Below are 15,646 nucleotides of genomic sequence, written 5' to 3'. Positions count from 1 at the left end.
TGTTGTTGTTACAGTTGTCCCTGCTCTCCCTAGGTCAACTGCACTAACATTAAAGGGTTCATGTTCAGAGTTTCCTCCCACCTGTTCTTAAAATAGAGGGTCATTTTAGTAATGAGGAAAAAATTGCACCTCTGTCATTTGAAGTAAATCATCACCAAATTCTGCCATTGACTGAATAATGTTCATATTGAAGAGAGCCTGTGTTGACTATGATTTTATCATGATGTTCCAACCAAATTGTTGGAGATAATATTCAGTCATCTACCTTAAACCTGTGCTAGCTACGACACAACATAAAAAGACTCCCTCATGTTCCAAAACACAAACCCTTATGAGCATATGGGAAAATATAGTTTTTTTTCAGTCGTCAAGACCTCATAAAATATAAATGTGCAATAATAGTATACTTAGCTACATGTTTAATATATTTATGAACAGCTTGCAGTGTAATTGCTTTGATAGTCCTGGGTTGTCATGAACACAGCTCTAAACATGCCTCCATTCATTTGGATCAATTTATGTTTTCTCTCCCCCTCCTTCTCTGTTGGGGCTTTTTTGCATATTTCTGCGTTCTGTTGACAGCAGCAATATTATTAACAATATTAATTTACATGGACCTTATCCTGCTGGACTTATTTCAGGTGTCTCAGGGAGTGTTGGGATGTGCAAATGATACATTTTTGTACAACCAAATGATGACTTTATTATTATTATTTTATAATGTTGGTTCTAGTTATTAGCTAAATGTTTCAGTTCATTTAAATTTAAATACTTACTTTGCAGCGTTTATGATATTACCTCAGCTGGTTGACTGAGAGAAATGTGTCATTGGTAAATGTTCACTTACCAACCAATTACATAGTCCTTTGTAATATCCCTTTAAAGTGCTATCAACTTAGGAGGCAGACACAGCAATAAACATAGTTTGGGTACCAACTTTGTATGGCAGCCATGATGACTTACCTCCTCTTTCCAACATGCACAATTTGGTTATAAGAGAGTGGGACTATTTTCTGGTGCAGCAATGCATGTGTTGGATCTGGCATGCATCCCAAATAGCACCATATTCAATATAAAGTGCACCACTTTTCACCAGAGCTCTATGGGCTCTGGTCAAAAGTAGGGCACTATATAAAGAATAGCCATTAGGGATGCAAAAATGGAATTGTTGTTATTACCACTACCACTACCATTACCACTACTATTAATCAAATGGCCACCCAGACTATTTACATTGACCCCCCACTGCTGATACTCAATGTGTATTATCTATGCACTTTACCCTTCCTCCATGTACAAATGATCTTGACTTACCTGTACCCACGCATATTGACTCGGTACCGGTACCCCCTGCATATAGCCTCGGAATTGTTATTTTATTGTGTTACTTTTATTTCATTTTTACTTTATTTTATTTACTAAATATTTTCATAACTCTATTTCTTGAACTGCATTGTTGGTTAAGGGCGTGTAAAGTAAGCATTCGGTTCATGTGACAAATACAATTTGATTAGATAATTACTGTCAGGTTAACAGTAGTCCTCGTAAAGCAATGTATGTCTGTTATGTTATGTTTGACACCACCAAAGGCTCAGTAATGACTAGAGGGATGGGATCTCTGTCCACATGGATCAAAGACAAACGTCTTTACTCCCATCTCATCACCTCCAATCCCATTGACTCCAGTAATATTCTCGTAAGGGTTGTTGCAGGAGAAATAAATCTACAACCTTATTATGGAGAGTCCCCACGCCACCCAAGGTGCTCAATGCACACATAGGGTGCTATTTGCGATGCAGCCTATTTCCTGCGGGCCCTGGTCAAAAGTAGTGCTCTACGTAGTTAGTTGGGTGCCGTGTAGACACAGTATACTCTCTTTATTTTCTGGATTAATTACCTCTTTGTTTAGTTGCACATTAATCTCAGACCCAATCCCAGACGTGCTCCACGGTTGGTTAGTGGATATAAATGAATATGTATTTCACATGTGTTTTGGCCTTGGAACGCATGATTTTGTCGGATCTGCTGATTTCAGGAGATTTAGGCCTATAACAGCTGACTGCCTCTGGACTGGGCCTTTCTAACAGAGTCTGGATAGTCAGCAGAGAGGCTCACTTCAAGCTTTCATGTCACATACACAACTACTAACACTGATGACATCTCTTGGGATGAAGCCCCCCCCCCACACCCCTATGCACACACAAACAAGCACACAATGAAAGACACACACGTTTCTTTCTCTGTTTGAACCCTGAAGTGGGGGGTCCCATATGAGGAGAGCAGTCGTGTGTGTGATATGGGTAGGAACTCCATTGTTTGCGCCTCACTTCACCGAGAGTGGAGGGGAGTAGGGGAACCCATGATCAGGCGATACCTTTTTCTCTGCCATTCATTTACTTGGCATCTCTCACAAGACTTTCCTAACTGTTTGAAAAACACAGCTGTTTATATCTCGTTCCCATAGGTTGTGTATCAGTTTGAGAACAACATGTTATGTCGACTTGACATGCCGTTGTCTATGTGATTAGTTAAATGTAGGCCATGGTCATTTTACAACACTGTGGTAGCTTTATTATAAAAACCACAACACAATGTCTCAGCATATTTACCATAAACGCTACACTATAAAAAAAACCACCTGAAAAACAGGTGCTGTTGCTAAGCTAAGAAAGTCTATATTTACCCTACATCCAAGTGTGAACGCACGCCACCTGAGATCATGTAAACTCAAACTAAGGGTTGAACAGCATGGAAAAAGAATACGTGCAATTGGATTTCCCGATGTCATGACATTATTAAAATCAACTTGCATGTGTAATTAAAGGAACCATATGTAATATAGGGCTATGCATTTCAGAAATTAACCGGAGCATGTTATTTAAGGCATGGCGGGCAAAGTGGTGGCGACGGCATGTGTTGAATTCTCCCCCTGCCTCCTTATCTCCTCACCTCCCAACTTTTTGTTGTGACATACAGCAAGCTGCGAGTGGAATGTAATTAGTTCCCCTCTTCAGTTTCTCTCTGTCAGGTTCCACTGGAAGGTTGTTGTCAGGAAGGCCATACAGCCGGGGCCACTGTTTCAGAGGCTCCTCGCTTAAACAGTTTGCGGATTAATTAAACTTTAATATTAAGTATCTGGAGGGACTAGGCAGTTGGGAGCTGGACTTGAGACCAGATGGTTGCAGATATGAAGCCTTGTAGGGTGACTGCTTTGTTGCCTTCAGCTGAGAAAATGAGAAATACTTTATAATTAAAGGAACTGCCACTTGGCTTTATGGTGCAGTACCACTTTCAACTATGTTTCTTGGTTACACTTTTTCGATATGGATGATTACCTAAAGCTGGAATCCTCAGCTGCTACATCCATTTTTGGACGTAATTATATATACCCATCTATTCTTGAAAAATATAACTAATAAATACCACATAAGTTAATTAGATTGTCGTACCCCATCAGAACAAAAAAATATATGCTTGTTTTGTTCCGGCCCAGATTAGCCCTCAGAAAGAAAAAAGCAACGGAAGTTAAATTAAAGCTGATATTCCTGTAATCAAAAACTGTACCTAATCAGATTTGCATGTAACACAAAATGTATCACCCTGTTTTTAAACACGGTTTGTCATCGTCGTGTGTATAGGTGGCAGGGAAGTCAGGCGCAGGAGAATCGAACTTGGTATAATGGAGTAGTTTAATAACTTAAAAACACAGCTCCAAAACCATAATACATAATCAAAACAAAGTAGGTACGAGGACCCGTCGCGCACCAATACAAACTACACAATCATGAACAACAAACAATCTCTGACAAGGACATGAGGGGAAACATAGGGTTAAATACACAACAGGTAATGAATGGGATTGGAACCAGGTGTGTAGGAAGACAAGACAAAACCAATGGAAAATGAAAAATGGATCAATGATGGCTAGAAGACTGGTGACGTCGACCGCCGAGCACCGCCCGAAAAAGGAGAGGCCTCGACTTCGACAGAAGTCGTGACACGGTTGCTCTCGCGGCTTGACCACAGACTTTTTTTGACAATGTTTGATCAGTCATACATTGTAACCACTGCATGAAAAACCATGACCAGAAAACCTATCCAAAAGCATACAGTAGACTGCCAAACTGAAATTATTCGATGGGCTGAGATGTAGACAGAATGTGAATGGGTAATCCATGTCTGTGTTATAAGTAATACAAGTATTTGAAAGAACTGTATAAAAAGTGAAATATAGTCCCATGCCATTTTTTTTCTAGAAAGTATTCCAAGCCCTTGACTTTTTCCACATTTTGTTGTTACAGCCTGAATTTAAAATGGATTAAATATAGATTTTGTGTCATTGGCCTACACACAATACCCTATAATGCCAGAGTGACATTATGGCTTTAGACATGTTTACAAATTCATTGAAAATGTCTTGAGTCAATAATTATTCAAAGTGGACATTGAATATCCATTTAAACATGGTGAAGTTCTGAATGACACTTTGGATGGTGTATCAATACACCCAGTAACTACAAAGATACAGGTGTCTTTCCTAACTCAGTTCCTGGAGGATAGAAACCCCTCAGGGATTTCACCATGAGGCCAATGGTGACTTTCAAACAGTTGCAGAGTTTAATGACTGGGATAGGAGAAAACTGAGGATGGATCAACAATATTGAAGTTACTCCACAATACTAACCTAAATTATAGAATAAAAAAAGTCAGAAACTTGCATCCTATTCAGTGAATATTTTAGCATGTAAATCTTGGTGGGGCCAAGAAAAAAACTTTTTTTTTGATGCATGCCAGCAAAGCCACTGCACAACACTAAATGACACATTAATTGCACTATAACAGTGACAAACAGTGCCTACAAACTGTTAGTGCCTACAGTACATAAGCTGTCCCAAAAACAGAGTCCCAACAGCAGTCCCAACACCTTCCCACTGCTACACCTGGCTATCAGCGGAGCCTTGTCTGTCTGCGAAACAGTTCATTCAGCCTCACTTACTGTTTTGAAAAGAAACATAGCTGATATGGTTGACTTGCTTAAACAAATGTGGTTTCTACTGACAATTGAGATGTACAAACTATGGCATAAGGGTGTCACGCCCTGACCATAGTTTACTTTGTATTTTCTATGTTTTGATTGGTCAGGGTGTGATCTATGTTCCTGTCTATGTGTTTTTCACCAGATAGGCTGTTTTAGGTTTTCGTTACGTTCATCACGTTCTTTATTTTGTAGTGTTTGTATTGATTCGTGTTTTACGTTTGTTCATTAAAACATGGATCGCAATCTACACGCTGCATTTTGGTCCGACTCTCCTTCTCACGAAGAAAACCGTTACAAAGGGGACAATGAGCGGATAAGAGGCAATCCGTAATTTAGTTTAAGACATTAATGAGCAAGCCAGGATGGACGTAGTCAATGTAACTTTTTGTTCAGCACTTTTGACCGAATTCAGAACATGGGCCATTCATACACGTTTCTCCCTGTACACCAAGTCAAAACTGTAGGAGAAATAAAGGGGCTATATAAACTGACAATGAAAGCTCTTACAATAATTGATGATGACGTTTCTCTAAAACAAGCTATAGGCTACATGTGCACCACCAAGTCAGAACAGTAGGCTATGTTATGAGGGGAAAAGGGACCAAATTATTAAGGTAAAAAACATGGGCTACTAACAGCTTACTACACAACATATACTTACTATTACAGTATACACAGTATACACATGTCCCTAGCATATTACATAATTTATGCAGCAGCATACAATACATTTTTGGACTCACCTTGATGTGCTGTGCTCATTTGAACGGGAAGGTGGCACATTTTGACATCAAAGTCTGGCATTCTCTGGATTTATGGTGCTTTCAAGACAACTGGGAACTGGGAATGTTGAATCATGAAGTCAGTGATCTTCAGGTCGGAGCTCTAAAAGAGGCCCGAGTTCCCGACTTGGAATTTCAAGTTGGATGACCGTTCAAAACGTATTTTCCCGGTCGGAGCTTGTTTTTTTCCAAGTTGTCTTGAACTCACTGAATTCTGAGATTTCCCAGTTCTGATTTTCCAGATGTTTTGAATGTGGCAGTAGTTATGCTGGATTGACAGCACAGCCAATGTTGCATGTTTATAATTTTAAGCTGAGAAAAGAGACCCTTAAACCCAGACTTGGACCACGCACCCACTTCACTGAATAGGCTAGTGATTGCTTTGCAATGCTTGCAGTTAGCCACTGATTCATTCCAAACCACTTGTCATTTAGGGGGTATTGCATGTAATCAATGTAATCCATTTAATCCATTTTGAATTCAGACTGTAACACAACAAGGTCAAGGGGTATGAATACCTTTTGAAGGCACTGTATCTTGGGTCATTTATTTTGTGAGAGCCAGGAACACCCATCTGTCGTTGACATACAAGATGGTACCATTCGCATCACTGTGCTTTAGAATATAGCATGATGAGTTTGCTCTTTCAAGAGTTTGAGAAGGAATATTCAGTAAAACATTTTCAGTTAAAAGGACATTTATAATATTTACAATAATTTAGAAATCATATTTCTAATATAATTTCATCAACAATATATCTATATACATACAGTGCCTTGCGAAAGTATTCGGCCCCCTTGAACTTTGCGACCTTTTGCCACATTTCAGGCTTCAAACATAAAGATATAAGACTGTATTTTTTTCTGAAGAATCAACAACAAGTGGGACACAATCATGAAGTGGAAGGACATTTATTGGATATTTCAAACCTTTTTAACAAATCAAAAACGGAAAAATTGGGCGTGCAAAATTATTCAGCCCCCTTAAGTTAATACTTTGTAGCGCCACCTTTTGCTGTGATTACGGCTGTAAGTCGCTTGGGGTATGTCTCTATCAGTTTTGCACATCGAGAGACTGAAATTTTTTCCCATTCCTCCTTGCAAAACAGCTCGAGCTCAGTGAGGTTGGATGGAGAGCATTTGTGAACAGCAGTTTTCAGTTCTTTCCACAGATTCTCGATTGGATTCAGGTCTGGACTTTGACTTGGCCATTCTAACACCTGAATATGTTTATTTTTGAACCATTCCATTGTAGATTTTGCTTTATGTTTTGGATCATTGTCTTGCTGGAAGACAAATCTCCGTCCCAGTCTCAGGTCTTTTGCAGACTCCATCAGGTTTTCTTCCAGAATGGTCCTGTATTTGGCTCCATCCATCTTCCCATCAATTTTAACCATCTTCCCTGTCCCTGCTGAAGAAAAGCAGGCCCAAACCATGATGCTGCCACCACCATGTTTGACAGTGGGGATGGTGTGTTCAGCTGTGTTGTTTTTACGCCAAACATAACGTTTTGCATTGTTGCCAAAAAGTTCAATTTTGGTTTCATCTGACCAGAGCACCTTCTTCCACATGTTTGGTGTGTCTCCCAGGTGGCTTGTGGCAAACTTTAAACAACACTTTTTATGGATATCTTTAAGAAATGGCTTTCTTCTTGCCACTCTTCCATAAAGGCCAGATTTGTGCAATATATGACTGATTGTTGTCCTATGGACAGAGTCTCCCACCTCAGCTGTAGATCTCTGCAGTTCATCCAGAGTGATCATGGGCCTCTTGGCTGCATCTCTGATCAGTCTTCTCCTTGTATGAGCTGAAAGTTTAGAGGGACGGCCAGGTCTTGGTAGATTTGCAGTGGTCTGATACTACTTCCATTTCAATATTATCGATTGCACAGTGCTCCTTGGGATGTTTAAAGCTTGGGAAATCTTTTTGTATCCAAATCCGGCTTTAAACTTCTTCACAACAGTATCTCGCCTGGTGTGTTCCTTGTTCTTCATGATGCTCATGATACGCTTTTTCATGATACGCTTTTAACGGACCTCTGAGACTATCACAGTGCAGGTGCATTTATACGGAGACTTGATTACACATAGGTGGATTGTATTTATCATCATTAGTCATTTAGGTCAACATTGGATCATTCAGAGATCCTCACTGAACTTCTGGAGAGAGTTTGCTGCACTGAAAGTAAAGGGGCTGAATAATTTTGCACGCCCAATTTTTCCGTTTTTGATTTGTTAAAAAAGTTTGAAATATCCAATAAATGTCGTTCCACTTCATGATTGTGTCCCACTTGATGTTGATTCTTCACAAAAAAATACAGTTTTATATATTTATGTTTGAAGCCTGAAATGTGGCAAAAGGTCGCAAAGTTCAAGGGGGCCGAATACTTTCGTAAGGCACTGTATATATATATATAGAGAGAGAGAGAGAGAAAGAGAGATTATATATTTTTAAACGTTTTAAATTAAGTCCTTGGGCGAGTTGGAATTTAACCACAAAATATTTAAAACATTTTCAAACAAATCTATCCATACTGTATTTAATGGTCGTCATCCAATGTTTGTCAAATATGACCTAAGGTATATAGCCATGAAGAAAGGAAATGCATGTGTGCATGGGAGGGAAGATTACATTTAACTTCATATAGATCTGACATTAAATTACTGTATTTCACATACCATAATGTTTCCCTCTTTAAAACATAATTGGCATGAGAGTTGCCCTTGAGATGTGTGTATGCTCGTCCATCAAAATACATGTTTTGTACTACTAACACTTCATGCATCTACTGTGTGGCCGTGAGGGTTCAGTGGCTATAGAGAGAATGCCCCCTAACGTGTTATACATGTAGGATCGCAGTCCACCACTGGGCAAGATAGGGATTAAATCATTAGGGCTTGCAGGTCTTCACAGTGCACCACTATGTGTTTCATTAATAAAGAGCTATGGCCAGTGTCAAAAGTATGATGTAATATTTAATGTCCATTTAATTGGGCTGGTGTTATAGCAGGGTCTCTCAGGTGAGAGATATTTCTTGTAGTGTTGCTAGCCAAGAATTTAGTTCACTCAACAGCAGTCATGGTTCCAAATTGTTTGGAGAATGTACTGGAGGTGGTCTGAAAATTATACTTTTTTAAGCCCTTAGATTGCAATCTCTACTAAGCTGACATATGCAATTGTTTTAAGATGTTCCTATAATGTATCGTTTAGACATTTTATTTAGAATTTTATGACCCATGTAGGTATAAAAAATATATATAATTTATAATAATTATAATTTGGCTTTTACTGCTATAGCCCATAGAAACGCAATAAATATCACATTCATAAATTACAAAACAAAAAGGGAAGAAAATGTATCATCATGAACAAGGTTTTACAGTATATGTCCTACGGGCCTCCCGGGTGGCGCAGTGGTTAAGGGCGCTGTACCGCAGCGCCAGCTGTGCCATCAGAGTCCTGGGTTCGCGCCCAGGCTCTGTCGTAAGCGACCGGGAGGTCCGTGGGGCGACGCACAATTGGCCTAGCGTCGCCCGGGTTAGGGAGGGCTTGGTCGGTAGGGGTGTCCTTGTCTCATCGCGCACCAGCGACTCCTGTGGCGGGCTGGGCGCAGTGTACGCTAGCCAAGGTGGCCAGGTGCACGGTGTTTCCTCTGGCGCATTGGTGTTGGATGTGCGCTGTGTTAAAGAAGCAGCGGCTTGGTTGGTTGTGTATCGGAGGACGCATGACTTTCAACCTTCATCTCTCCCGAGCCGGTACAGAGATATACGATGAGACAAGCTACTATTGGGGAGAAAAAGGGGTAAAATTAAATAAAAAAAAGTATATGTCCTACAACAGAGATATACAGTAAGAAATTGTAGAAAAAACATAATTTTTAAGGTTTGGTCACGTTTTTCAATTTTTACAGCCTATTATTAAGTTACCTTTTAGATGACTCCCCTGAAGCCTGAAGAACAACTGACACCTGTGTGCAGAACAACTGACAGCTGTGTGCAGAACAAGTCACCTTTCGATATTGGTGACATAATCGTTTGTTGCTCACACGGTTCTGGTTTTACAGACGATTTTGTGACAATTTTTTTGACCGGATCCTCTCATGTGTAGAAAATAGCCGCTTTCACAAGCCCCATGTTATGGAATAGGCTCATGTTTTATATCGGCGGAAAGAGTGGATTGATCAGCAGCCACTACAACAAAAAGGTCTCTAGAATAAACACACAGGGAGCTATTCAATATTCAAAATGATGTCACTGTGTGACGCACGGATGCGTCAATCGACTCCATTTTAGGGGGAAAAATAAAATAATGATAAAATATGACATTACAATTGATGCAATTACTTCTGCACAGTTTTATAACCACTTTTTGGAGAGTTGCCCTTCCACAAAATAACAAAGGTGTATTATTTCACATTGTTTTCAACATTATAACTACTGTACTTTAATACAATCTTGTAACACAGTCATCTGAATGTTTGTGAAAAGCTCCATAGCAAACATGTAAGAAAGAAAACAAAAACATAAATCAGTATGTGAAGAAAAACATATTCTATCATTTTTAAAAAATCCAGAGGCAGCCTTTAAGGAGAAAGCAAAAGGTCTCCATCTGTCTCTGAGTTGAAATACCCCTGTCACAATAATATATGGCTGTTTGTTTGGGGGAGATTTGAAACTACTCCAAACTGTCAAATGACCCACATCAGTAAAAATGAAAACAAACGACGAGGTAAATAACTTCAAATATGAAATACTCTGGCCATATTTCCTGGGAGTGGGAGGCACATAGCTCAGGTGTGACATTCCGTGGATGCCATGCATGAATAATAGCAAATAGAGAAGAATGAACCCTTGATGTATTTGCAGCTCTGCCTGGCGCAGCCCAGTGCTTTATTGCTTTCACATTTCTGCAGCTTTTGCAGAAAGAGATTTCTGGTGGCAACACAGTTGCAGTGGGGGAACCACAGCTGGGACCTAGGACTGGGGGCAAGGGCGCAGATACACACACATAATGATAACACATACACGATCGGGGGCACACACACACAGGATCACGTGCACATACACTCGCACCCCCACACACCAGTAAACGAGAGAATGCAGGACAAAACAACTGGGACACAAAACTCAAGGGACAACATTTACCACACAAGCTGGCTAGCCTTGCACTCGCACTAGACCCATCCCTATGTCAATGTAATACAGAGAAGGAGTGGCCTGCTCCAAGGTGTGCTGGGTTATCTGCAAAATCATCTGGCTTTAATAGTTTTTTAATGAGTTTGTGGAATGCACTCTGGCGACAATCTAATAAAGGACGAGCTCTGTTCAGAGACTCTTAAGCTGAATAATGCATAGGGGCAGAGGTACCTTTAATGAAAAGATGATGAGAGGCATTCCTGCGAGAGGGAAAGACAGAAAGGAAAAGGAGCTCTGAACGTTGAAAGAGGGGTCCAATTAATCTTCATGTGCTTACAGAAGAAATTAAACAAAAGAGCAAAAGAGAATGAGGGAGAATGCCAGTTAGACTAAATGCAAGGGGACCCAGGAAAGAGGGAAAGGGTCAGGGAATAGGAACCATATTCATAATTCTGTATGGAGACTGGGTCGAGAAGAAGTGAGGTACTGGAAATCTATTTCTTACAAAAATATTGTTTTCCCTTACACTTTCATCTCTGTGTTCCAAATGAACACCTCCTTAGCATATGTTCTCCCACATTAACACACAAAGTGCATCATATCACCACGCATTAATTCAATTCACATGGCTACACATTCCAGCATCACACACAATTATTTCATGCCTTTAATTCTATGTGGTCGTCACATCTCAAAGGAATGATCGCTTAACGGGAGCAACACGTATCTAAACAACATCTTTGTGTGTGTTTTCTTCAGTCATGTACACATGACAAACCGTGCCTTTCAAAACACAGAGGGGCGACACCTGAGCACATTGCACCGTTGTATAATGAAAGCCATTTTGCGATTTGAATATTTGCCGATGTAAAAGACATTTAGGGAATTTGTATTACTGTTGGTCGAGCATAGCGCCCCATGTAAATGAAGCCCGGATTGGCCAGTCAGTCAGAAGTAACCTGAACAAACAGACAGAGGCCTCATTAACGGATGAGAGATCAAGGAAATGAAGCAGAGCAGCGGGGGAAATGACTCGGTCCCAGATATGAGGTGGATGGTTTAATTCTCTGCAGATTCTAGTATAAGCAGATTTAGGGCTCTGTTCAATCCACATCGTGGAAGTTCAGCTTTACACCGTGATTGAAATTTAAAGGCAGTGTTCCTGCTTTAGTAGAGACTGCATTCACAGTAAACGCTGCATATGTCGGCTCAATCGGAAATGAACTTAACATCTCTATTGCGTAATCTGTAATGCTTCAGCGATACAGATTGAAGAGAGCTTTACTATTTTGCCTTTGCCCATTGAGCTTTTTGGGATTCAGCTGCTAAGGTTTTATAATGTATCACTGGTCAGTCATTAATTCAATGTACTTTATCTCCAAATTAAAAGGGAAAATCGTTCCAATGCTAGTCAGTCAAGTGACAAACAGATTTAGAATTACACAAACGAACAATTTGAGAACCTCTCATGGGGAGAGCCCTTTCATTTACTTTGTGTCTCAAATAATCTTCAGGAAAATATGTTGATATATTACAATGGATGAATGATGAATTATAGAGGGGCTGGGAGGACCAGGGAGGGGCTTTGGGCTGCTGAAGCATTGTTTACATCAATTTGGTTAGAACCCTTTTGCGTTCTATGCAGAACCCTCTGTGAAAAGGGTTATACATGGAACCCAAAAGGGTTCCATCTGGAAACAAAAAAGGGTTCTCCAAAGGGATCTCCTATGGGAACAGCCGAATGTGGGCTGGAAAACCCGGTCTTGAGACCAACGCTGGTAAGGTTCGCTAAAGTATTTCATAAGAAACCATAACTATTTCATTGATGTGTTGTAAGGAGGCTGAAGAAATTTGGCTTGGCCCCCAGAGCCACGGCCTGTTCACCCTGATACCATCTAAGGTAGAGACAGTACATGTGCATCAATGCTGGGACCGAGAGACTGAGAAACATTTCCAGACCATCAGACTGTTAGACAGTCACCACTAGCTGGCCTCCGCCCAGGACCATGCCCTGAACCTTAGTCATTGTTACTACCCGGTACCACACGGTACTCTACCCTGCACCTTACAGACTGCTGTCCTATGTACATAGTCATTGAACACTGGTCACTTTAATAATGTTTACATACTCTTTCACCGACTATATACTGTATGTATACACTGTATTCTAGTCAAGAATCATCCTATATAACTACCGCTGTACACCTTTTCTATTGATATATTATCCATACTGTCTTTTCACATACTTATATGTATTTTTACGTATATACACTACCATTCACATGTTTGGGGCCACTTAGAAATGTCCTTGTTTTTGAAAGAAAAGCACATTTTTTTGTCCATTAAAATGACATCAAGTTGATCAGAAAAACAGTGTAGACATTGTTAATGTTGTAAATGACTGTTGTAGCTGGAAAAGGCTGTTTTTTTAATGGAATATCTACATAGGCGTAAAGATGCCCATTATCAGCAACCATCACGCCTGTGTTCCAAGTTTATCATTTTAAAAGGCTAATTGATCATTTGGAAAACCTTTTGCAATTATGTTAGCGCAGCTGAAAACTGTTGTTCTTTAAAAAACAAGGACATTTCTAAGTGACCCCAAACATTTGAAAGGTAGTGTACATATATGTGCATATTTATATTTAGGTCTCTGACATTGCTTGTTCTGATATTTCTTAAACACTTTATTTTTTGTATTGTTTTTGTATTATGTGTGTATAGTTTTTATTGTTAGGTATTACTGCACTATTAGAGCTAGAAACACAAGCAATTTGCTGAACCTGCGATAACATCTGCAAATCTGTGTAAGCGACCAATAAACTTTGATTTGGATACTGAATATTTTGATTGTTTTCTTTCAAGACATTGTTTCATGAACATAATAGGAATCTGGTTATTCATATAATATATGGAGAGAAAAAAGCATACCAAATGTATTATATTTAGAGTTGAAGTCGGAAGTTTACATACACCTTAGCCAAATACATTTAAACTCAGTTTTCACAATTCCTGACATTTAATCCGAGTAACAATTCCCTGTCTTACGTCAGTTAGCATCACCACTTTATTTTAAGAATGTGAAATGTCAGAATAATAATAGAGGGAATTATTAATTTCAGCTTTAATTTCTTTCATCAATTTCCCAGTGGGTCAGAAGTTTACATACACTCAATTAGTATTTGTTAGCATTGCTTTTAAATTGTTTAACTTTGGTCAATCGTTTTGGGTAGCCTTCCACAAGCTTCCCACAATAAGTTGGGTGAATTTTGGCCCATTCCTCCTGACAGAGCTGGTGTAACTGAGTCAGGTTTGTAGGCCTCCTTGCTCACACACGCTTTTTCAGTTCTGCCCACAAATGTTCTATAGGATTGAGGTCAGGGCTTTGTGATGTCTACTCCAATACCTTGACTTTGCTGTCCTTAAGCCATTTGCCACAACTTTGGAAGTATGCTTGGGGTATTTGTCCATTTGTAAGACCCGTTTGTGACCAAGATTCATCTTCCTGACTGATGTCTTGAGACGTTGCTTCAATATATGCACATCATTTTCCTGCCTAATGATGCCATCGATGCCACCAAAAGTACGATCTTTGCCCACATTTGCAGTTGCAAACCATAGTCTGGCTTTTTTTATGGCGGTTTTGGAGCAGTGGCTTCTTCCTTGCTGAGCGGCATTTCAGGTTATGTCAATATAGGACTTGTTCAAACCAAATCAAATCAAAGTTTATTGGTCACATGCGCCGAATACAACAGGTGAAATGCTTACTTACAGGCTAAAAAGGTATTAGGTGAACAATAGGTAGGTAAAGAAATAAAACAACAGTAAAAAGACAGGCTATATACAGTAGCAAGGCTTTACAAGTAGCGAGGCTAAGTACAGACACCGGTTAGTCAGGATGAATGAGTTAGTATGTACATGTAGATATGGTTAAAGTTACTATGCATAACTGATGAACATAGAGTAGCAGTAGCGTAAAAGAAGGGTTGGTGGGCGGTGGGTGGGACACAATGCAGATAGCCTGGTTAGCCAATGTGTGAGAGCACTGGTTGGTGGGCCCAATTGAGGTAGTATGTACATGAATGTATAGTGACTATGCATATACAGTATGATAAACAGAGAGTAGCAGCAGCATAAAAAGAGGCGTTGGGGAGGGGGCACACAATGCATAGAGTCCGGGTAGCCATTTGGTTACCTGTTCAGGAGTCTTATGGCTTGGGGGTAAAAACTATTGAGAAGCCTTTTTGTCCTAGACTTGGCACTCCGGTACTGCTTGCCATACGATAGTAGAGAGAACAGTCTATGACTGGGATGGCTGAGGTCATTGACAATTTTTAGGGCCTTCCTCTGACACCGCCTGGTGGAGAGGTCCTGGATGGCAGGCAGCTTAGGCCCAGTGATATACTGGGCCGTACGCACTACCCTCTGTAGTGCCTTGCGGTCAGAGGCCGAGCAATTGCGAGTGAGTCAGGATGCTCTTAATGTTGCAGCTGTAGAACCTTTTGAGGATCTCAGGACCCATGCCAAATCTTTTTAGTTTCCTGAGGGGGAAAAGGCTTTGTCGTGCCCTCTTCACGACTGTCCTGGTGTGTTTGGACCATGATAGCTTGCTGTTGATGTGGACACCAAGGAACTTGAAGCTTTCAACCAGCTCCACTACAGCCCTGTCAATTAGAATTGGGGCGTGCTTGG

Source organism: Oncorhynchus mykiss, chromosome 14, assembly GCF_013265735.2.
Source record: "Oncorhynchus mykiss isolate Arlee chromosome 14, USDA_OmykA_1.1, whole genome shotgun sequence".
Taxonomy (NCBI): Eukaryota; Metazoa; Chordata; class Actinopteri; order Salmoniformes; family Salmonidae; genus Oncorhynchus; species Oncorhynchus mykiss.
This window is presented reverse-complemented; position numbering follows the sequence as displayed.